The sequence below is a fragment of the Anabrus simplex genome, chromosome 3 (assembly GCF_040414725.1).
Source record: "Anabrus simplex isolate iqAnaSimp1 chromosome 3, ASM4041472v1, whole genome shotgun sequence".
Lineage (NCBI taxonomy): Eukaryota > Metazoa > Arthropoda > Insecta > Orthoptera > Tettigoniidae > Anabrus > Anabrus simplex.
Genome location: NC_090267.1, coordinates 61,417,113 through 61,440,176, shown reverse-complemented (window position 1 = coordinate 61,440,176; position 23,064 = coordinate 61,417,113). Strand labels below are relative to the sequence as shown.

At 40.5% G+C, this 23,064-nt stretch overlaps 1 protein-coding gene across 1 annotated transcript in view; it reads left to right on the top strand.

Moving 5' to 3' along the window:
• The window catches only part of LOC136867004 (kappaPI-actitoxin-Avd3c), an 84,536-nt gene that overhangs the window by 45,868 nt on the left and 15,604 nt on the right, over positions 1-23,064 (top strand). The gene's annotated exons all lie outside the window — the stretch shown is intronic.

Below are 23,064 nucleotides of genomic sequence, written 5' to 3'. Positions count from 1 at the left end.
TGGGATAGGAAAGGGCTATGAATGTGAAGGAAGCAGCCTTTGCAGCATTTGCCAGGTGTGAAAATGGGAACCCGTGGAATAACATGTTCAGGGCTGCTGAGATTGTGGTTCGAATCCACTATCTCCCGGATGCAAGCTCACAGCTGCGCGCCCCCAACCACACGGCCAACTCGCCCAGTCGTACGAGTGTAACAGTCTGCCTAAATATTGATGAGCAGTAGCTGTGGAATTAGGTAACTTACTTCTTTAGCATGTCATTCCTCTGTTTCATAAATTTCCCGGTACTACTGGCACGTAACACACTGGTTCATCATAGCATTTGAGCTATCAGTCCCTACTCTGAGGCACTGAATGGAATGAGAAGTGTGCATATTTAACGGAATCTTTGCAGAGGAGTGTTTCCGGCTGCCTGCAGCCTGGTCATTACAGCTCTGGAACTTTTGACTATTAGATCGGCACCGCAGTGAGAAAATGTGTAGATTTTCATTTGATCGGGTATTTTATGTAATAGCTTTGCCTTTAATCGCTACATTCCTACTGACGTTTTTGTAATGACCTATGTTGACTTCAGTTAGGAAAACCACAAATCAGTCTTTCTGAGAATCCAGTAGCGAAGCACGGGTACATCAGCTAGTAATGTGATAAAATTTAATATGAATTTTTTTTCAGATCACATAGGCAGGGCAAGATGCCAAGAATACCCAGTGTCTTTCAAAGTTTAAATATACAGTATATTCTTGCTCTATTTTTGTTTTTCTTGTTTTAATTTTGATGGCTGAATACGTTCACCAATGGGGACAAAACATGTACCATGATTTAACGTTATTCTGAAAGGAATGAAGTTGATGTGTATTTTAAAAGGTGGAAATCACCTAAAAGTACCATTACACCTGATAAGAACCAGACTCAGTACACCTACGAGCGGCAAATATCTATGTTTAGAAATATGCATTTTCGTATAATTTTCGAGTGTAAGTTTGTTATATCCGAAAGGATAGAGCAGTTAGAAAAGTGTTATTTCCTGGTCAAGGTGGGAAACTCTTAATCTCATGACGTGGCCCTTACAGCTAACTCCTCAGCTTCTTCTGTTCTTCCTCTTCTACCTCCCCAATTCACTGCTCCCATGAGGAATGACTAGTTCTTCCACTTCAGGAACACCTCTCATCTCATTATTATAGAACTCAACAATCTTCTCCTCGGCATGTTTCACTTCATTTGTCCATATCTCTGCTGTCACCTGTAGGATATATCTAAATATCAAAACCTGACAAGTATATGATGAACTCCACTTGCCTATATCCAATAAATAACATTTCCACTTGGCCTACCTGTTTAAGAGATTCTTTCTACACAGCTCTACTTGGTCCAATCCATGGCTAGGCCTCGAAGCCACTGTTTTGTTATAATACTGTTTTGCCACAGTGATATGGAGGAAGTCATAGAACAATTTGGCATTCATTGCGTAGCATCTCATCTAGAATATATTTGGCTTAAAAAGCAGAGGAATGTTGTTGTGCATACATAAAAGTAAACAAAATTACGTAAAGTTATGTATGGATGCTACTATACCTTTCTAACTGACTTCAATTAATATGAAATAACATCTGAATCTCGTCTTTTGTTGCATTTCCTGGTGGAGACACCGCATTCTGTGTCACCCATAACTATGAATTAAAGGAAAAATTGAAATTAAATTCTGTAATATCATTAAATATCGTTCAGTGGAAGAAAATATTCAAACAAGTATAATTACCACTAATTGATCCTCCCTGTATTTTGTTGTTAGTCGATGCTCCACAAGCTTACAGTGATATGCTGCATTATCCATCACAATAATACAGGGTCCTATATTTCTTAATCCTATGATTCATATTGTTTCCAACCACATCTGAGATTTCTCACTGCTCATAGCACCATGATAATCTTGATTTCTCTTCAAATTTATGGCAAATATTAAATCAGCGCCAGTAAGAATTTTGAGTTTTAGCATGAAGTAAGTTCTTCTAAAAAAGTATTCCCTAAAAATATGAGACCACCTTCTTAATGGATATTAATAGACGAATATTGCTATTTCTGTTGAATGATTGAAAACGATGTGTGATTTTAAGTGAAAGCAACTAGCCTACAATACAGCAGTCACCTGATGATGAAGTCAGTGAATTACTATTTACACTACACACTACTCTTGCTAAAATTTGTCATGAATGTACTTCCATTAGTATATCTAAACTAGAAGTCCCTGGTCACTTGTATAAATGATATTCCAGTAATCATAAACACTAATTTTAATACCTTAGAACAAATGTAACTGCTACAAACACCGAACCTATATCAAGCACTAAGAAAGAAGAAACTTAGAAGGTGTCCAACAGTTATCTATACACTGATTCAGGTGGAGATTTTCAATAAAGAACGAACTTAATAAATAAGCCTACAGGAAAAGTAATTTGCTGATACCAACATCCAGTAATATTACATGAAAATACATTGGAGTATACTTCATTGAAGTGCATCCCTAAAGGCCGGCCCCGTATAGTAGGGGTAGCGTGCCTGCCTCTTACCCGAAGGCCCCCGGGCTCGATTCCCGGCCAGGTCAGGGATTTTACCTGGACCTGAGCGATGGTTCGAGGTCCACTCAGCCTACTTGAGGAGCTATTCGATGGTGAGATAGCGGCCCCGGTCTAGAAAGCTAAGAATAACGGCCGAGAGGATTCATCGTGCTGTCCACACGACACCTCGTAATCTGCAGGCCTTCGGGCTGAGCAGCGGTCTCTTGGCAGGCCAAGGCCCTTCAAGGGCTGTAGTGCCAATGGGTTTGGTTTTGGCATCCCTAAAGTTAATCAATTGTTTGCCTAAAACGAATAATTACCTACAGGCCTTTTAAATAACCAACGAACCCCTTAATTGTGGAGAAGTCAAAGTCAAGGACCACTGATAGAATCCAGTGAAGCAGAAAGTTAAAATGCCACTTCCTATATCATGCTAGTCGATTTAAATCAATCAATCAATCAATCAATCAATCAATCAATCAATCAATCAATCAATCAATCAATCAATCACCACTGATATGCATTTAGGACAGTAGCCCAAGGGGCAGATGTTACCAAATTTTTCCATATGGACTACGGTCCATCTTTCTAGTGTGGTGGAAACTCACGTGGTGATCATTCCTACTTCTTGTGTTATAAATGAGGACCTCACTGTTACTTATAGTCAATGTTTTGTTGTGCTTGATAAATAGAATATAAATATAAATCTGAAATGAAACCACGCTGTAATAATACACATGAGGAAATATATTACATAGGCCCTACACATATGCCATAAGTCAATAAAAATGCACACAGGCTAGGTCTGCAAACCGCACAAAAATAGAGACAAAACATGCTTAGGTTTGGTTAGGATCATAACGAAATGTTTTTTCCATTTCAACTGATTCTCACTGTCAGAAACTTGTCATAGAAACAAGATTAACACTTACTCTAATTACAAAGGGCACTAGGAAAGTTTTTCAATACGCATAAACGGTTGGCAAGATACCTCTATTATGGTGAGGGATGAAAAGAGGGGTGAAAACCTGTCTAGAAGACAGCAAGGTGCGACCTTCACACCAGTTGTTACCAAGCAGTGGGATATAAAGCAAGTCAAGATGTCAGTGTGGTCTAAAGGTGAATATCGCGCAATTATCCTCTACAATTTTGCTTGTGGATTAACTGTTGACCAGTGCCTGAAGGAAATGACTCCTGTGCTGAGGAAAGACTGTCTACATCAGACAAATATTTTCCGCTGCTACAAAGAGTTTCAGAAGGGAAATTTGAGGGTTGAAGACGATCCTCGTTTTTGGGCGACCGTCTGAATCAGTGACTGAGGAAAACATTGAATCTGTGAGGAAAATTTTACAGCAAGAGAGAGGGTTGATATTGCACCCGTCCACCTCCCGAGTCCCAGACTAGCATTTATCTCAGGGGTGTCGGTTCATTATTTAAGTCATCAAATATAAATATAGCGGCATCAATGAACACGGGAATGAACGAAGCAAATTAAAATTAAAATGGGGAAGGCTCGATTGTAAACTTGAATTTAAGGACTCCATGATAGGACTAGGAAGTGACTGTTAACTTTAAAAAGGGCATCATCTAACTACAATAAAAAGATTATGAGAATGGTTTCCTTTGAAATAATTGCCAGAAAAAGCAGTTTATTACGCCATCCGACGTACGAAACTTTGATACATTTGGCAACGATATTTAAATTCCCACACATGTTACATAAATAAAATCACTTGCTATACCGCAAGTGGTATCAATATCGTGCTGGGTTGCTTCTGAAATAAAATGACATTTTGAGTTATAATTTACGGATCGATTCCATTTGAATCGAACCGTTGTTCAAGGATATAGCTTCCTTCTATCGGGAGCCCGAGCATAACCCATGTTACGGTCGGCTTCTCGATTTAACTAAGATGATGTACTCCGGCTATATACATTTTTCCGAGACCGGTACTCGGACTGGGTAATGTTTCTCGTGAATTACGAAAAATGGATTCCACGGACAGTTCCTATCTTACGATGTCCAGCTGATGCCATACCAATGAATTAGCATTTACATTTTATTTACACCTGATCTGAAATGTTACAAAGTAGCCTCAGTAGACTACTGCCACAGATGAGATAACGAGAAACGGTGGGAAATACCGTGCGGAAACCGTACGATAACGAGGTCACAAATGACTAAAATATTTATCATTCTCATGATTCAAACATACGAATCGAGGGATGTTGTCACCAAATAATTAATTAACTATCGTCAGAAATATTCATTTATCCATGAAATTATCATCCTCGAAATTATAATAATAATAATAATTATTATTATTATTATTATTTAAAATTATTATTATTATTATTATTATTATTATTATACTCAACGGTTCCTGGCACTGTCACGTTTGATTAATATCGTCATTATTATGCGGGATGCAAACACAAATGGTTATTAATGTTATATTATTATATCCCTCTTGTGGTTATTATTATTATTATTATTATTATTATTATTATTATTATTATTATTATTAATGAATAGGTGACTCCAGATATTATTATTATTATTATTATTCACGTCACTCAAGAGGTTATTATTATTAATGAACCGGTCACTTCCACCAAAATATATTAAGATATCGGTCGCAATTATAATTATTTCACTGATCAACCAACGGCATCATTACTGTTATTATTATGACAATTATTATTAAGCTGTCCGCGATGATTTAACATCGTCCTTACATGATTATTATTATTATCGGTTGCATATTATCATTTAGATTCCCGTTTAACATCTTTATCAACGCTCAATTAATTAAAGCGGTCCAATCATTTATCTGCAATATTTATTATTATTATTATTATTATCACGACATCATGATTGTCATCGCTCGTCATTACAATGATTACAATATACGATCATTTATGTGGACTCTGAACTCTCATTATCCTTAGATCCGTAGTATCTCGACGAATAGCTGTGCAGTCTATTTATTTCGTACATGCTGTCACGGGTTCGAAGTCTACCCGCTACGTAACTCAGTATTTCTCTGTGACACTGCCCGTACATTTTACACTCATTTCAATATCCTAAGTGTCTCTCGTACGGAATTTATTTTCCTTTTCTATCTCAATATTCCTTGATTCATTTATTTCTCACAGAATTATCAACTGACTTATTTATTCACTTCTGACATCGTACGACCTTTTATTACCTGACTGCAGATTCTTTAACATTTTCTATCTCATTTTTGATCTACGCCTTAGTTCATTCTCCACAAATAATCGTAACATCTTGAAATTATATTTACCAAAATTTGACAATCATGGTTTCGCAATATTAGTCCTACGTGTTCCGGCTAATGAATTGCAACTTTAAGACACGACATTTATTCGTAAAAAAATATTGGACCGTAATTTAAACCACACGTTCATTAACATGTACGGATTATTAGCACCGATCTACATTTCAATATTATTAATTTATCAAGTTAAATTACCACACACTTTAATTCCGAATTAAAAACGACCTCCCGTCATTAAATGATTTCCGACAAACTCAAAACCTGATCACTTAAATTTATTATTACGCACAGATCACTAAAAATTTCCAATATCTCATGAATTATTATTATTTCCAACTTATATTTTAAAAAATTCTTCTAACAAAGTAGTTTTATTTTTATTTATTATTATTATTATTAATTTTTAAAAATTTAATTTCCGCCTGTTACACGGTAGTCCACTCTTAATATGTTTAACGCATAACCCCTTTTACAAATTCGATTCATTCTGGCACTAATCAACTCCAGATACGATTTACTTGGAATATTATTATTATAATCGCTTCTCATAAATTTGAACAACTTCACTTTGAAAATATGAACATACTAATCAACAACAAACACAACTGGAATGGCGAAGCTGGATTTTCCTTCAGTGTCATTACATAGCTCGTTAAAATGACAAAACAGAAAAACACATATCGGGTCTTAATTAACTATCATAACCAAAATCAAATGAAAGAAAATAATTGACTACAAAGAAATATGAATGCATGCATGACTTAACGTACTACACTATATATACAAATTTACATCTCCAACAAACTGAATACATAAAAGACCCGATTATTCACATTGTTATTATTTACTACTGTCCGTGCTACAAATTTAGGATGGGGTCGTTAAGCGACTCATCTTGTTACAGAAGGTAACCAAGTCTAATCAAATTATTCCCATTTTTCCCAATCACGATAACATTTCCCAAATATATTTTACATTATGTACTCATCTTAGTTTCTCGGTATTCCATTACAGCTTTGCAGATGAGAGGCTCCTTTCGGCCCCTCTCTGCATTTTACTCCTCCATTCTTGATGGCGTAGTTCCACAAAAGATTTCCTGGCACATTACCATTTTACACTAATACCTTAATTATCACAAACCTTCAACATTGACAACGTTAACACTGAACACTTTAACTTTTATACAACAAATTAATATCCTAGACCCAAAAATTTAATATTTTACACTATTTTAATCTTCGTCCAATTACCGCACAATGGACCTGGACACGTACGACGAGATGTCAACTTTTACGCCCGTCGCGATTTATGTCGTCCGACGCGATACGCCCGTTTCATACGGCACTCTTGAAGTGTTCATGATAGCGGTTCGATATTGCAAAGTACAGGCTATTATTCCCTTAAAGTACTGTTCGTCACACAGTCTGTTATGTACGTACTTATTGTGGTACAATTTATATTACTCTCTTATAGTGCAATTAATTTACTTCACTGATAGTTATAACTGACAAACACTGTCCTACGTTAACTATTTCCAGTTCATGTTGCTTGAGCGCGATCACATCTTATAAACACTGGCGGATGCTCGCGCCATTAAATGTTGAGTTACTGTATGCCCGTAAAATTCGAAGTTAGCTGCGACCGACGGTTCACCTCCAGAGATTCATTTCAAGTGTGTCGGCGAGGATCCCTTGTCCCGTATATATGGATGAAGCTTTCTCCCGCGGATTCATTGACGTCATACCCCTGAGGGAGGGGGTGGATTTTTAATATCGGTACTTGCACTCTGAATTGGACGTTAAAATTTACATCAAATTAATCCACTCCGCTAGCATATCTGCTGGATTAAATATGAACTCCTGGTGATCACAGATTTAGGAGATACGAGTGGATTTAGCTCCTCACATTTCGCGCCTTCGGAAGCGTCCCTCACAACGTGGTCTTCGTCCAGCCAATGACATTCAAGCTGGCTGGTTTCCAAGAAATCCAGCCTCCAATTTATTTAATTTGCCAATAATTATTGATTATTTTTCCATGCGTGACATCTAATAAATTCATTACATCGATCCGTGTACTCACAATAATTTATTACTGATTAATTTTGAAGTTACGAGAATATCTCATCCATCATTCCTTAAGATGGTATCCCTGAGTCTTCCATCAAATTTTTACGATTGGCCGGCAAGCGGTCACGTGATTTAAATCTCCGCCTGCCCGAACCTAGGCTAGCGAATGTCCTCGCAGCCGCTGTAGCTTTCCATGACGTCACGGAATTTCCGTCCTGCCAAAAATATCCCAGTGCATTACTCATGTAGCGAGCTTCCTTTGTCAAACTATCCCTTTCTCTTTCTGACCAAGACTTATTTGTAGACTTGTATTTCCTTGTTCGCCAACTAATGAGATCCCCTGCTGTGAAGTAGCTAAATGTTGGTGTGTCGAGCTAATCCGTCAGGCTCCAGTCTGTCGTCCTTCCTCGCTCATATTTCGACACAGATGAAATATTTTCAACTACACTTCTGTATTTCAATAAATGTACCATATATTATTTTATCAATCAAATCATGATTGACTTTGGGCTTAAGTCACTCGGGTTCAATATATTGGCACCGAGAAGAGACCCTCCACATCCCTGCACCAGCTATTCATTCAGTTCTGCACGCTCATCTCCATCTTAGAAAGGTATGTTCCCTTTGGGTGCCCCATTCACATTCAGAGGAACAAAGGGCACATCGAGTGAAATGGTGCCGAAAAATGCTAAAACAGTTTGAAAATGGGACTTCGCGTAATGTCAAGAGCATCGTTACAGGTGAAGAAACTTGGCTTTATTATTAGAGTACGATGTCCCAACAAAATCCCAGAACATGGTGTGGCTGTTTGAAGATTAGGGTACTCCTGTAACTGTGCGAAAGTCAAGGCCAGTGAAGAAAAGTATGCTTGCAGTATTCTTCACTAAACAGGGCATCCTGATTCCTGTTGTACTAGAAACACAAAGCACAGTTACTGCGAAGTGGTACAGTGAGACTTGTCTGCCTCAGGACATCCAGGTTGTCAAGCAGCTCCGTGCAAGGTCACGGCTCAACACTGGGCTCTTACTTCACGACAATGCTCCAGCACATTGCGCTAATGTAACAATAGATTTTCTTGCCAGACCAGGGTTGACTGTGCTTGATCACTCTCCATACAGTCTTGATCTTGCCCCATGTGACATTGCACTCTTCCCAGAAGTGAAGATGAAGCTGATAAGGCGGCGTTTTGCATCCGACGAGGAGCTTCTGGCAGCATGGGATCAAGAGTGTGAAAATGTAACCGAAGAAAAGTGGCAGATTTGGTTCGGTGACTGGTTTCGACGTATGGAGAAGTGTATTGAGTGTGGTGGAAATTATTTTTAAAAAGTCTAAAGCGTTCGCTTACATTGCAAAACTTTCCCAGTGTCCTTTGTAGTTGCAAAATCATTTTCATAAGGTCCATATCAATATGAGTGATAACTTCATCATCGTCTTCCTTTTTCAGTACTACGTAGCAATGTCTGAATTGATTTTTGTTAATGAGATAACGTTGTTTTCCTTTTCGGAGAATTTCATTTATTATTTTGCTTGCTTCTTAGACATCCTAATTGAATTCTATACGTACGTTTTGGACGAAATAAGACCAAAATTAATAAACTTCTGCGTTCGTCATTCCACACAAACTACGTTATTGAATGCATTATTCGAACATGCGACAATTTTACTTACCTGGTATTAGTCAAACAGATTTACAATCCCACAGGAAAAGAAAATATGCTTTAATTATACCCGCAAATGTAAGACTAAGGTTTTCAACAATAGTTCAGTGGAAATACGTAATTCTGGCAATTCACGAAATGAATCATGAATGTATAGTGCCAACGTGCCAGATAAACAGTAACTGTAAGGCGTCGTATCCGCAAGCAGGGTCCCTAAACTGTATGGTTAGCGGCGCTGAATCTAACCCAACAGTTAGAAAAGTCACAATAAATCACTACGTTTAGCATTAAAAGGGAAGAAAGAGAAAGGTTGCACCGTTAGTGTATTGGCTTACGTGCTCAGGAGTAATTTTATTTACACCCCGCATAGGAAAATAAACACGACGAATATTATTCTGATGGACTGCATATCCATATGTGGCACCCGTCTAGTGGCCAAACCCGTTAAAGCCTCAAGTCTATATGGTCTGACACCATGGTTAATTGTTTTGAGTCCCGTTGGTGGAAAAAACTCAAGATCAGGATGTTGGCCGACAGGATAGGAGAAATGGTGGTATACAATTCCTAATCACTAGATTGCGTACCGAAAGCCTGGATTCAAAAACAGACATCTCCGCTGTGTTCATACTGTACCTGTCCCGGGGTCGGCAGTGTGCTGAATATAAAATTTTACGTTCACAAATAAATATGAGGATGGAAATCTTTTGGATGAGGAACTTTGGGAATCAAACCTGGGAATCGAATTCCCATCCTCCCTACTTTCAACTGGCACGACGACTACGCTCAAGAGCACACGGGTCAATGGTACTCTTCGTAATAAAATTGGGCATTTAATCTAATATATTGGAAGTAAGCTGCTATAATAAGAGGAATACAGTACATTACTAAATAATAAGAATGGGGTGTTCCCAATTCGAAACATAATTTTGATAACTGATAGAGTACACGATGAATTCCATATTATTACCTAAGTGGCAATTTTAAACACGAAAATGAATTATATGGGGAACGCCGTCAACGTCTTTTACAAGTCTTTATCACGAATCTCATTCTGGCATTCCCAAATCACTTATTAACACAGCATATATACATTTCACTTCTTAATCAATTGGGATCTGTCCCTTTATCTAATATCGGTACCGTGATTGTTATAACATAATAACACGAAGATTATATGAAAAGAATGGCATTCTCGTGCGATAAACAGTATCATTTTACAGTATCGTAGTATTAGGATATTTTATGAAATACAGTTCCGCATATTTGCCCAATCATGAAAATCATGTCGTTGCTTGTCGCCAATAAAGTCTACTTTATCATCTAATTTACACATCACATTATCGCACATACGCATTCCTCCGGGGTAATACCTTATTCTAATATTTTACAAAGTGGTCACACGACGTTGGTATCCTGAAAACCACACTGATATAATGAATGAAGGAATGAAGCAATCATCTGTAAATACATCAACACAAGGTACAATCCACACACTTTAATGCCTTCTGAAAATGTGACCCCTTTCAGGTCTCCGGGTGTTGATCCAAGGTCGTCGATACCAATCGGGTATCGAGCCATGTTAGATTGACTTCGAGGTGCTATCTGAAATCCTTACTACGGTATCATATAACTAGAAAAGACGGAGGAGTGTACTTCTCCTATGGTTCATGAAACGTACAGCGTTAATGGCAACAAATTACTGGCACGTGAATATTTAATACAGTGTGAGAATGGGAGAAACTTTCCTATGTGACTCTAACGAGCATTTGACAGACATAACGGGACCAACCTCGACGGCCTCGCGCTTTACCTCCTGTCATACATTCTGAAGGCCATAAATCTCTCTTGCTTCCAGCTGAGCGAAACATTTTCACTCGCACCCAGACATAAATACGTAATTCTTAGTCCAAATATCTCGTATTCTTCAGGAAAATAAACATTTATGGATACCTTCAGATATCATTTAATCTCAACGCTTCAACCATATTCAGTATCAGTTTAATTTATTACTATTATTATTATATTCTTAATCTGACATCTTAAACATGTTTACATGTATTGTTTCTCCCTTCATTTTCACACATATGTACCTCAAATACACATTATTTACACATTGAGAAGATCCTAAATCGACAGGTATTTTACTTAACATAACGCTCACTCGCGTAACTATCTAGGTCTTTGTTCACACCTCGAGTCATCTCTCCTGTTTCCAGTTGTCAGCATCCTTCAGACTAGAAATGGAGGTAATTGTACGCATGCATTAAAATTGTAAACCATCGATAATTTATTTTTTGAAAAATTGAGAATATCCATCACAGCTAATTGAACTTAAAATGGATTATGAAATCCGCTTAATTATCTAAATCCACCCGTACAAATGCTTCACTCAACATAATACACAATAGCGCTTTAATTATATACTAATTCATGCAAAAATCCACGGAAGAACTTTGTGATTAACCAATAATCACAGAAGACAAAAAACGAAAATAAAAATAATAAAGAAATTTTACCCCATTGAAACACACATATTGCGTCACCAACACGTTATCACAAATATCAAAATGTATGCTGAAAAATTCTACTTTAGAAAGTTAAGTTTTATATATTAATGCTATACTTCTGATTTCCATGCTTAGAAATATCATGGAATGTACTTATCATTGCTGTGTGCAACTTGCTGTCATCTGAGGATACCCATATGGATTTAGATCTCCATCATTGGCGCCTCGTTAGCAGGGAGTCTTAGGTTCCTTTTCTTCAGGGTTCAATCCTTGGTGTCTTGATCTTCAATCTCCTACTGTTGGAAGTTCTGCGTGGTCTTCGACAGTAATAACGCAAGCACACAGGCGCGTTCTGGTAGATAGGAATCCTGGGTTCAACGAGCCCTCAGATACATGTGAACAAATGGGAAAATGGTTGTTTGAAGTACTGCTTATATGTCTTCGAATAACATGATATTGATGGACCCTTTCATAGACTCGAATGGACTACTCAAGTAGCAGTTATTGTTCCTGAAGATGGCTACTCGATTCCCCTTCGTTATATAGCGAAATACTTATTGACGATATTTGTTACGATGTGAGCGTCACTATTCATTAACGGATCACTTCCTGGATAATCTTACAACATTTGCTGGTTAGGATGATCGTCTCATGCGCTACGCACACCTTAAATCACGGTACAATAACTATTGGTACTCTGTAGTCAATAACTAACTACGTCGTGACGATTTTTGAAATATTACCCGTCCTCTTGAAATATTTTCATTTTTAGCCACAACTAATTTTTACCGAATGCGTTTCCTTCACGTTTACTGGGATTAGTCCTTCTTATATCCACACACCACAGTTAGGACTTCACGCAAGAAAAAATGTGATTGTATTATGAACACGTATCGGTCTGGCGTGAAGTAGAGAACACTCAGTAACACTGAGTAGCACTGAATCACAATGAATGAATGAGTCATGCTGGATTAATACTGGATTGCTACGAGTGGAAATGATTAGCCATAAAGGAATGAGTAACTAAGGTCTCTCCTGGTATCCTTATATATAAGATACGGATCGCCTTCTATGGAAAGGGTAAACTACCCCCACAGGGGACAAATCGCTCCGATAATAATGACCCTCAGTGTCGTATAAATATTCGTTTTGTAGATCTTGACTTCTTATTTTCACTGATCAACTTTCGTGTAAATCGCATCGCAGGTTCTTTGGTAATCTTACAAGCTTTCTCTTGGATTCCAGCGCGCGACGTGGTAGGAGGTGGTGACTCCCATATTTCTGCCAAGATAAGCGCTAGCGACAGATGGTTTCTATCCCCGAATGACAGTCTTACGTGCGTCATCAGTAATGCGATCGTTAATTAATACATCTTCTTACATTATCAAATATTGTAAATTATGCTGATTCCAATGAGCCATTACTTGTACATTTCTAAGGCTTGTACCGAATTTTATTATTATTATTATTATTATTATTATTATTATTATTATTATTATTATTATTATTATTATTATTATTATTATTATTATTATTATTATTATTTCACGCGCGAAATTTGTGGGTATGCAGCCACGAATATGCAGGGAAGTCGGTAGGAATATACAGTTCTCAAGTTTGAAGCGTGTAAAGTAAACTCCGCATCATGACATAGGCAATATTTGAGTGCGGCGTCCTGTTTGATTCTCGCTTGCACGCTAGAGAGCGTAATTCCAAGGCCTCGCTGTACTGAGAGCTCTCCCTCTCGGTAGGTGCAATTAGAGCTTCAAGACTCAAGCTAGCACAGCGCAGCTCGTATCCCGGACCGGGAATGTAATGCTTATTACAAACAAATATGTCGTAAAATGACGCGAAAAGTGGCATATACACTGACTGACAGAGCAAATGCAACACCAAGAAGGAGTGGTCAGAACTTTATGCCAATTGCAGGGTAGACTGACGTCACTGAGGTATGCTCATGATGTGAAATGCGCCGCTGTGCTGCGCACGTAGCGAACGATAAATGGGACACGGCGTTGGCGAATGGCCCACTTCGTACCGTGATTTCTCAGCCGACAGTCATTGTAGAACGTGTTGTCGTGTGCCACAGGACACGTGTATAGCTAAGAATGCCAGGCCGCCGTCAACGGAGGCATTTCCAGCAGACAGACGACTTTACGAGGGGTATGGTGATCGGGCTGAGAAGGGCAGGTTGGTCGCTTCGTCAAATCGCAGCCGATACCCATAGGGATGTGTCCACGGTGCAGCGCCTGTGGCGAAGATGGTTGGCGCAGGGACATGTGGCACGTGAGAGGGGTCCAGGCGCAGCCCGAGTGACGTCAGCACGTGAGGATCGGCGCATCCGCCGCCAAGTGGTGGCAGCCCCGCACGCCACGTCAACCGCCATTCTTCAGCATGTGCAAGACACCCTGGCTGTTCCAATATCGACCAGAACAATTTCCCGTCGATTGGTTGAAGGAGGCCTGCACTCCCCACTCCCGGCGTCCGCTCAGAAGACTACCATTGACTCCACAGCATAGACGTGCACGCCTGGCATGGTGCCGGGCTAGAGCGACTTGGATGAGGGAATGGCGGAACGTCGTGTTCTCCGATGAGTCACGCTTCTGTTCTGTCAGTGATAGTCACCGCAGACGAGTGTGGCGTCAGCGTGGAGAAAGGTCAAATTCGGCAGTAACTGTGGAGCGCCCTACCGCTAGACAACGCGGCATCATGGTTTGGGGCGCTATTGCGTATGATTCCACGTCACCTCTAGTGCGTATTCAAGGCACGTTAAATGCCCACCGCTACGTGCAGCATGTGCTGCGGCCGGTGGCCCTCCCGTACCTTCAGGGGCTGCCCAATGCTCTGTTTCAGCAGGATAATGCCCGCCCACACACTGCTCGCATCTCCCAACAGGCTCTACGAGGTGTACAGATGCTTCCGTGGCCAGCGTACTCTCCGGATCTCTCACCAATCGAACACGTGTGGGATCTCATTGGACGCCGTTTGCAAACTCTGCCCCAGCCTCGTACGGACGACCAACTGTGGCAAATGGTTGACAGAGAATGGAGAACCATCCCTCAGGACACCATCCGCACTCTTATTGACTCTGTACCTCGACGTGTTTCTGCGTGCATCACCGCTCGCGGTGGTCCTACATCCTACTGAGTCGATGCCGTGCGCATTGTGTAACCTGCATATCGGTTTGAAATAAACATCAATTATTCATCCGTGCCGTCTCTGTTTTTTCCCCAACTTTCATCCCTTTCGAACCACTCCTCCTTGGTGTTGCATTGTCACTGTCAGTCAGTGTATGTCTTGCTGGGACTCATGACATGTCTATTATCATGGTAATGAACGGTTACAATATGGAGTGAGGGTATACGACGCTGGTGTTGGCGATTCGTCCCTCAGACCGTGATGTAAAGCACTGAGCTGTCCCCTTGGTGGTACTCGACAGGAATAGGCTACGTGCAAACGTCGAGTTTCAACCATCCCCACCACATCCCCCATATTCAGACACGGAGGTCACCCATGGACGTCAAATAGGAAGACCTACTCCAGATGTGCCGGACATGTCCTCGGGCTCTTCCAGCACTAAAAGGTGTACGTTTAGTAACTTAGGCCATATGCGACTGGAAAGCGTGGAAGGTCTTAAGGAGCCGGGCTGAGTGGCTCAGACAGTTGAGGCACCGGCCTTCTGAGCCCAACTTGGCTCAGTCCGTTGGTATTTGAAGGTGCTGAAATACGTCAGCCTAGTGTCGGTAGATTTACTGGTACGTAAAACAACTCCTGCGGAAATAAGTTCCGGCAACTCGGCGTCAGTTAGTGGAACGTAAAAACAGATAACATTATTATAAATCTTAAGGAAAATAATGTATAGGAAGTGTATTGTGACATACGAGGTATTGTCCCTTCACCGACGATCTACTGTATAGTAGGTGTTCATAAATTACTAGATTTGCGTTCTGATGTTCGGGAAGTCTTGATCCTGAGATTGTGCACCCTGTTTCAATCATAGTTTTAAAATTATCCAGGTGTTGCTGTTGTTTTTAGATATTTCTTTATACCTTCGGTCTAACAGAATTCGTAGTTGTCCACATTTAATGACATGCCGCCTTAAGTCTAAGACGACTGTTATACAGCTTTAGCCTCCGGACTCCAAGATCCTGGGTTCAAACCTGGAGAGGTAGTGGGAGTTTTAAAGGATGGATAAAAGTCCATTCGACACTCCTTGTCGAGCGATATCGGCATACAAACTATCTGGGTGTTTATTGGTGTGTAACCGCCAAAAGTAACTAAAACTCAAACACAGATCGGCCAAAAGAGAACAAATAGTAACAATGATGTCCTTGGTTTTTATGGCCCACTAACTACTTTTACGCTTCTTAGAGAATCTGAGGTGCCGGAATTTAGTCCCGCAGGACTTATTTTATTTGCTAATAAATTACAGATACGAGGCCTGAAAGAGGCTTATTTACTCAGCCAGGTAGTGGAATCAAACGTAAATCTTAACAATGACGGTCAGACAGCCTAGATAACATCAAAATGTCTCCATACGGCAAATGAGGTAAAAATACTTGTATTTCTCTATCAAACTCCGAGGATTTTTCTGCTAAGTCGTTCGTATGAAATATATTGCTACGAATAAAACACCGTATGTTTTATTATAATAATTCATTTGAAGGTGACCCAATAAATGCGCCGGTCCCGTGGTGTAGGAGTAACGTGCCTTCCTCCTAACAGGGGGCCCCGGGTTGGTTTCCCGGCCAGGTCAGGGATTTTTACCTGGACCTGAGAGCTGGTTCAAGGTCCACTCAGACTACGTGATTAGAATTGAAGAGCTAACTGACGGTGAGATAGCGGCCCCGGTCTAGAAAGGCAAGAATAACGACCAAGGGGATTCGTCGTGCTGACCACACGACGCCTCATAATCTGCAGGTCTTCGGGCTGAGCAGCGGTCGCTAGTAGACCAAGGCCCTCCAAAGGCTGTAGTGCCATGGGGTTTGGTTTGGTTTTGGACCCAATCAATGTACACAGCACATATATACTCACAATTCTATTCAACCATGAATGAACACACTCACTAATTGCTGCCTATTTGGAAGTCTCCCACAGCACGACTCAAGCTGGACAGCCTTTACCTGAAAGGTGCTATAAGCCTTATTGACGGATCTTTCACTTGCGCTCACCAGTCCAGTCAATACACACAACAGTTTCATGCAGACAGCTAAGGTCGTAATACTGAAAGAAAGATTCTGACAATTGTTAGAGGGAGGTCCGTTTACTGCCTGCTTGGGTGGGGAGAAGGGAGTAAAGGGTATACTTGCCATGGAAACGTGGGCGGGCTCATCGCGGTTGCCATGGAAATAAGCCTACTGGCTGACTCGTGTTGCTTGGAGTTACCAAACTTTTCACTTCTCAGTTGTGCACAACAGCACACAATTGTCTAAATGAAGTAAGAAGTGAGCCCAAAGCGAGGGGAAGGAGAAAGGAATGCAGGAACGTGGCAATACCGTGCTATGCTCCTCCCTCCGGCCCTATCTGTCAGAAAGCTTCTTTTAATATTACGGGGATAGGTTTGAATACATCTACGGGCCACACAACACAGGATGCTTGGTTCAACTGCAGTAATTTATATTCAGAATGAACAAATAAACAGCAACTGTTAAACAGTGCTAAATAGCAGGACAGTGTTCGTCACAAAGTGATCATTAACACTATTCCAATTACACTCACGATAGCTGCACCTGTAACCGACTGTACGACGATCCTCAGTCCACAGAAGAACACACACACTGTACTTTCTCAGGCAGTACACAGTCTTCCGTTCCGTACACCATCTTCAGATCTTCAGTCCAACCACGCTCTTGACACACCGACGCAACAACAATCACTCCTAATTCAGTGTCCGATGGGACACTGGCGACATCCAACACCACTGTCGCCCTCAGCCCAGCCACCGAACCCCAACATACTGAGTTTCATTGGAACCTAGATATCTTCCTGTCGTATCCTTCCTTCCTTCCTTCCTTTCTTCCATGCTTCCACCATGTTATTGCTCACATAACGTAATCTCTGGAAATAAGTAAGTTGTGTGTGTGTGAATTTGTACATGATGATGCTGGATTTAGAATGTTAAACTAGTAGTATTTCTTGTCGTATTTTCTTTCCGTGGAATTGCTTGTTGTACTCTTGTTGTTGTTGTTGTCTTGGTTAATTATGTTTTATCTTTACTTTATTAATACATTATACTGTAAGTGACCATTGCCAACGGGATATTTCCCAATTGCAATGTATTGTTAATAAATAATAATACTTATCCTTCTGGCTCCTTCCTGTCTGTTCTCTCGTGTTTAAGTGAATTTTCCTTTTACCCTGGAATGCTAACCATTCGTAAATTTTACGATCGAAATAACGTTTTCGGTTATTTTAAAATTAGGGCCACTTGATAGCGCCAAGCGTCTCAGTGCCTTCCTCGCTCACTCCCCACTCCTCAGTAAGCTGTAAGCAACAGACTGGGATGGTATGTGTGCACCGTTACTCAGTCCAGATCGTAAATTTTACGAGTGATTAGCTTTAGCGCGAGTTTAGGCTTGGTGTTGTGTGTTTACGTTTTCATACCTTTTTAATTCTCTCGCTGATGTATCATCAATATTAACAAGTGTTGAGGTGTACATAGGAAATGTGGACTCTTAACCTTCCCCTGTCGGGGGAATTGAAATAACTGTTACAGCAGTAGTGTACATAAACATTCACGGATATGAACATATGATTTCAATAAAATTTCTTGCAACTGATGACCTGCTTGATGAGTGCATTTCTTCTCAAAACACTAAAATGTTGTCTTAGGGAACAATGGCTCATTATTGCAAGGACAAGCTTCTAATACCCTTCGAAATTGAAGGTGTTCTGAACAGAATGACCGACGATTCTGCTGATGAAATAAATAGTGGAAGTGAAACAGATCACCATATCTTATCAGACTTATCCGACTCTTCTGATAATTATGTGCCGACACTGTCAGACGAAATCATTGTAAAATAGTAGCCGGAGTAAAGGAAGAGGCTCTCTTTCACCCATAGGGTTTCTTCTTCCGACGAATGCCCAGCTGATGGACGATCCTCTGATGTTTCGGAAGAACCTCAGCCCTCAACATCGGCCAGACCCTCTGCTGTTTCAGAAGAACCTCAGCCCTCAACATAAGCCAGAATGGCAACACAGTCCACTTCGTCATCAAAGATATCCTATCTTGGCCAATTGATAACTTTTCAAACGAAGTTATCATATTGAGAAAAAAAACGTGCACTGTTGGTCTACAAAACCACCTGCTATAACCACATGAAGAAATATATTGCGCATCGTACAAGGAACAGTTGGTGAAGGTAAGAATGCTGACAGTCCTCGTCAGGCATTCAAATTATTGTTCTCTGAGACTTGTGGATGAAATACCGTAGTCCTGCACACGAAGGAGCAAATTCGTAGACGTCAAATCCACAGCAAAGGTAAGTTGACGACTGTTAGAGAAACGTCTTTAATTGAGGTTAATGCATTATTGGGATTTCTAATTTTTTCAGCTGTACAAGAAGGTAATCGTTTGGCAGCTGAACACGTATTTGATTCCAGATACAGTGGTAGCATTTATAGTTCAGTTATTGTGAGTTTCGACTTGACGTTTGGGCGCTGCCTTTTGGCGGAGGGTAAGTGAATTAATCAACGCCAATCATAGGTAGCCGATCGCTCCGATAGAGCGCGTTATATTCCAGTTCCGGTTAGCAGTGGTGTCGATCTGTTGTTTACTGTAACCACGTGCTATCAGGTGTGTGCTCTATTGTGCTCAGTTCTTTTGGTGATCTTTGTGTGTCTTTGTGCTAGGTTGTTCATTCATATTTCCTAGTGTAGAGTTTATAAATGTATTGTTTAATATTTTTAATATTATAGCGCACTATATTGTAAAGAATAGTGTGTAACAAGGTACAATAGTGATATAGTTTATATAGTAGGTTATTTCAATATTTCATTCGGTAGTTATATAGTAGGTTAATTTTAGGCCCGTGTGTGAATTTCATATTCTGTCATGTCGACGCCTACGTCTATGGATAAATCTCCCAAGAGAAGAAAGCCCTTTGGATGCGATACTCCACTAAGGAGACAGGCCCGGAAAATTGTTTGAAATGTTAGGGGGTATTTCGATAAGAAGAAAGATACCGGCGCGCCTCTCTTGCCTGTTGAGAAAGCAGTTCGGAAAACAGCTGATGAGACCAAAATTAACAGTTATAGGCATAGGGAAGGAGAAGTACTCTGCCGATGACCAGACAGCTGGGCCGTCCAAACTTGAAACTCCAGAGAAGAAGAGGAATAAGCCTAAATTGGTAACGAAACTCGGTTCAACAAGATGCGCTTCGTCGGCATATTTACGCCTATTACCGTAGTAAAGAATATCCTGCTCTTGAGAAATTGCGTCGTTCTCTTGAAAGGAGTGAACTTTTCAGTGGTAGAAAATCTTCTTTTACAAAACTAGGTAAAAATTTGGGTTTTAGGTAAAAGAAGTTTAACGGGCGAAGAGTGCCGATGGAGAGAAGCGATATTGTGATGTGGCGGTGTAGGATTCTGAGAGAGATTATTGACGAGAATTTTTATTCCATTCTATGGTTGGACGAAACCTGGGTTAATGCTCCTGTTCCCAGAGATGATACAGATGGACAGATGGTACAATAGAAGGAACTATGCCAGCAGTTGTTGCGAAGGGGGGTAGAGTTATATCGATTCACACCAGTACTTCGTAGGGTTTTGTGCCAAATTGCTTGTATGTGTTTCGATCTAAGGAAACCGGAGATTACCACGAGAAAATGAATAGTGGCACATTCCAGAAGTGGTTTGAGGAAAGCCTGATGAGCAACTTGCTTGAAAAGAGCATTATAATCATGGACAATGCCCCCTACCACTCCGTCATTCTTGACAAAGCACCAACAATGGCGGCCAGGAAGATTGAGTTCGCTATTACATGAGGAAGGGGGATCTCATGCATCTTGCGAAACAAAACAAGCCCCAGTGCCCAGGTTATGTGCTGGATGAAATAGCCAGGAGACATGGGCATATACTATGCGATTTAGCGCCATAGAACAGATTTACGCCCAAGTGAAGGATTGTGTAGCTGAGAACAACCGAATCTCCACAGTTTCGGAAGTTGAAAGACTTCCTTTCGAAGCCGTAGGCCGTATAAGTGCGGAGGACTGGAGCAACTTTGTGAGACACACAAAATCTGAGATTATTAAAACTTGGGAGAAAGAAAGTCTCACAGACGATTATGTTGAAGAATTCAACATCCCTTTAGGGTCAGGCGAGAGTAAAACCTCAATCGACGATGACAATGCCTATAGTGACTCAGAAATGAGTGGTGTGGTCCCTTAGTAAGATCATTTCTTTCCTTAAGGAAAATTGTATCTAACAGCAACGCGAGCTCTTCTACATGGTCGGGCCGCAACATCACAATGGACAAATAGTTCACGTCCATACTACACCGTATCCTGTCCTTAAATCTGACTAAACTCAGGGTAAAGCACGTAGTGAGTCCGGGTTTGAGTCACGAAAGTAAAGGGATAATTATTAGACAGGAAATACGATTGCATAGCTACGGAAAAAGAACTACGGTTAACTGGTAAGATAGATTTATTGACCAAAATGTAAATTAGTTCACACTAAAATGCAAAACTAAAGTAAAAAGTAGGTAAATCCTACTCGAAAAGGTCGTAAAATATGTGTAATGCACATAAACAAAATTAACATACTAAACAAAAATCTACACATCAAAGCGAGTGTCTACCCATGAATAGCAAAACATGTGTTATACAAAATAAAAGCATGGAAGTTTGAGTTACGTTCCATCGCTGTAACTGAATGCTCAGCACCGATAAATTCTAAGTCTGTCCCCAAAGGGTGCGTTATCGAATTCTCTCTGTGATACCTTAATAATGAACAATTATACTAGTGAGAGGTCTGTCTGTACATATTTACATATCGACAAGTCGATTACAATAGAAAATACATTACTAGTCTAGGGCTGCACTAATAAATCCCTTTCAAAAAGCACAGGCTCTAATTAGGGGACCGACCCATACGCATATTGACTGGAGCAGAATCGGCCGGCCTGTTTCCCTTGTTGTCCGTTTGACTCGGAGATGCGGTATTACTTCCGGCTTGACCTTGAATTTCCATCTCCTGTACTACGTTAGGAGTATAACAAACAAATCCTGCTTTAAATTGTTGTTCCATTTTTGATTGCCTTTCTATTACGGAAGCAGTTACAACTCGTGTTCCAACGTTTGTATTTCTGTTGTCATGTTCGATATTTCGTCTGACATTTATTTTTTGTTATCTTCCATTTGTCCTACTAGTCCACGGGATGTAAGAATTTCGTGATCCACCTTGGACACTACTTCTTCGATAGCTTTCTTGTTGTCATTTACAACTGTTTTCAGACCTTGTACTTCGCTGGTGATGGTTTCCTGGCTCATCTGAACTTCCTGCCGGACTCCTTTATCGACCTGAATTATGCTATCGCAGTCCGACTCTTTGGCTGAACGGTCAGCGTACTGGCCTTCGGTTCAGAGGGTCCCGGGTTCGATTCCCGGCCGGGTCGGGGATTTTAACCTTAATTGGTTAATTCCAATGACACGGGGGCTGGGTGTATGTGTTGTCTTCATCATCATTTCATCCTCATCATGACGCGCAGGTCGCCTACGGGTGTCAAATAGAAAGACCTGCACCTGGTGAGCCGAACCCTTCCTGGGATATCCCGGCACTAAAAACCATACGACATTTCATTTCATGCTATCGCACATTTCTTTAAATCGTTTAGTCCATCTTAGTTGCGCATCGGTCGTGTGTTCTTTGTGTGATTTTACCTGGTTACTAAGTTCGGTAATTTTCGCTTCGACCACAGTCTTGTGTTTAGTCATATTATCAATAATTGTTTTCTTGAACGTGCCTAGCCTCTCAGTAAA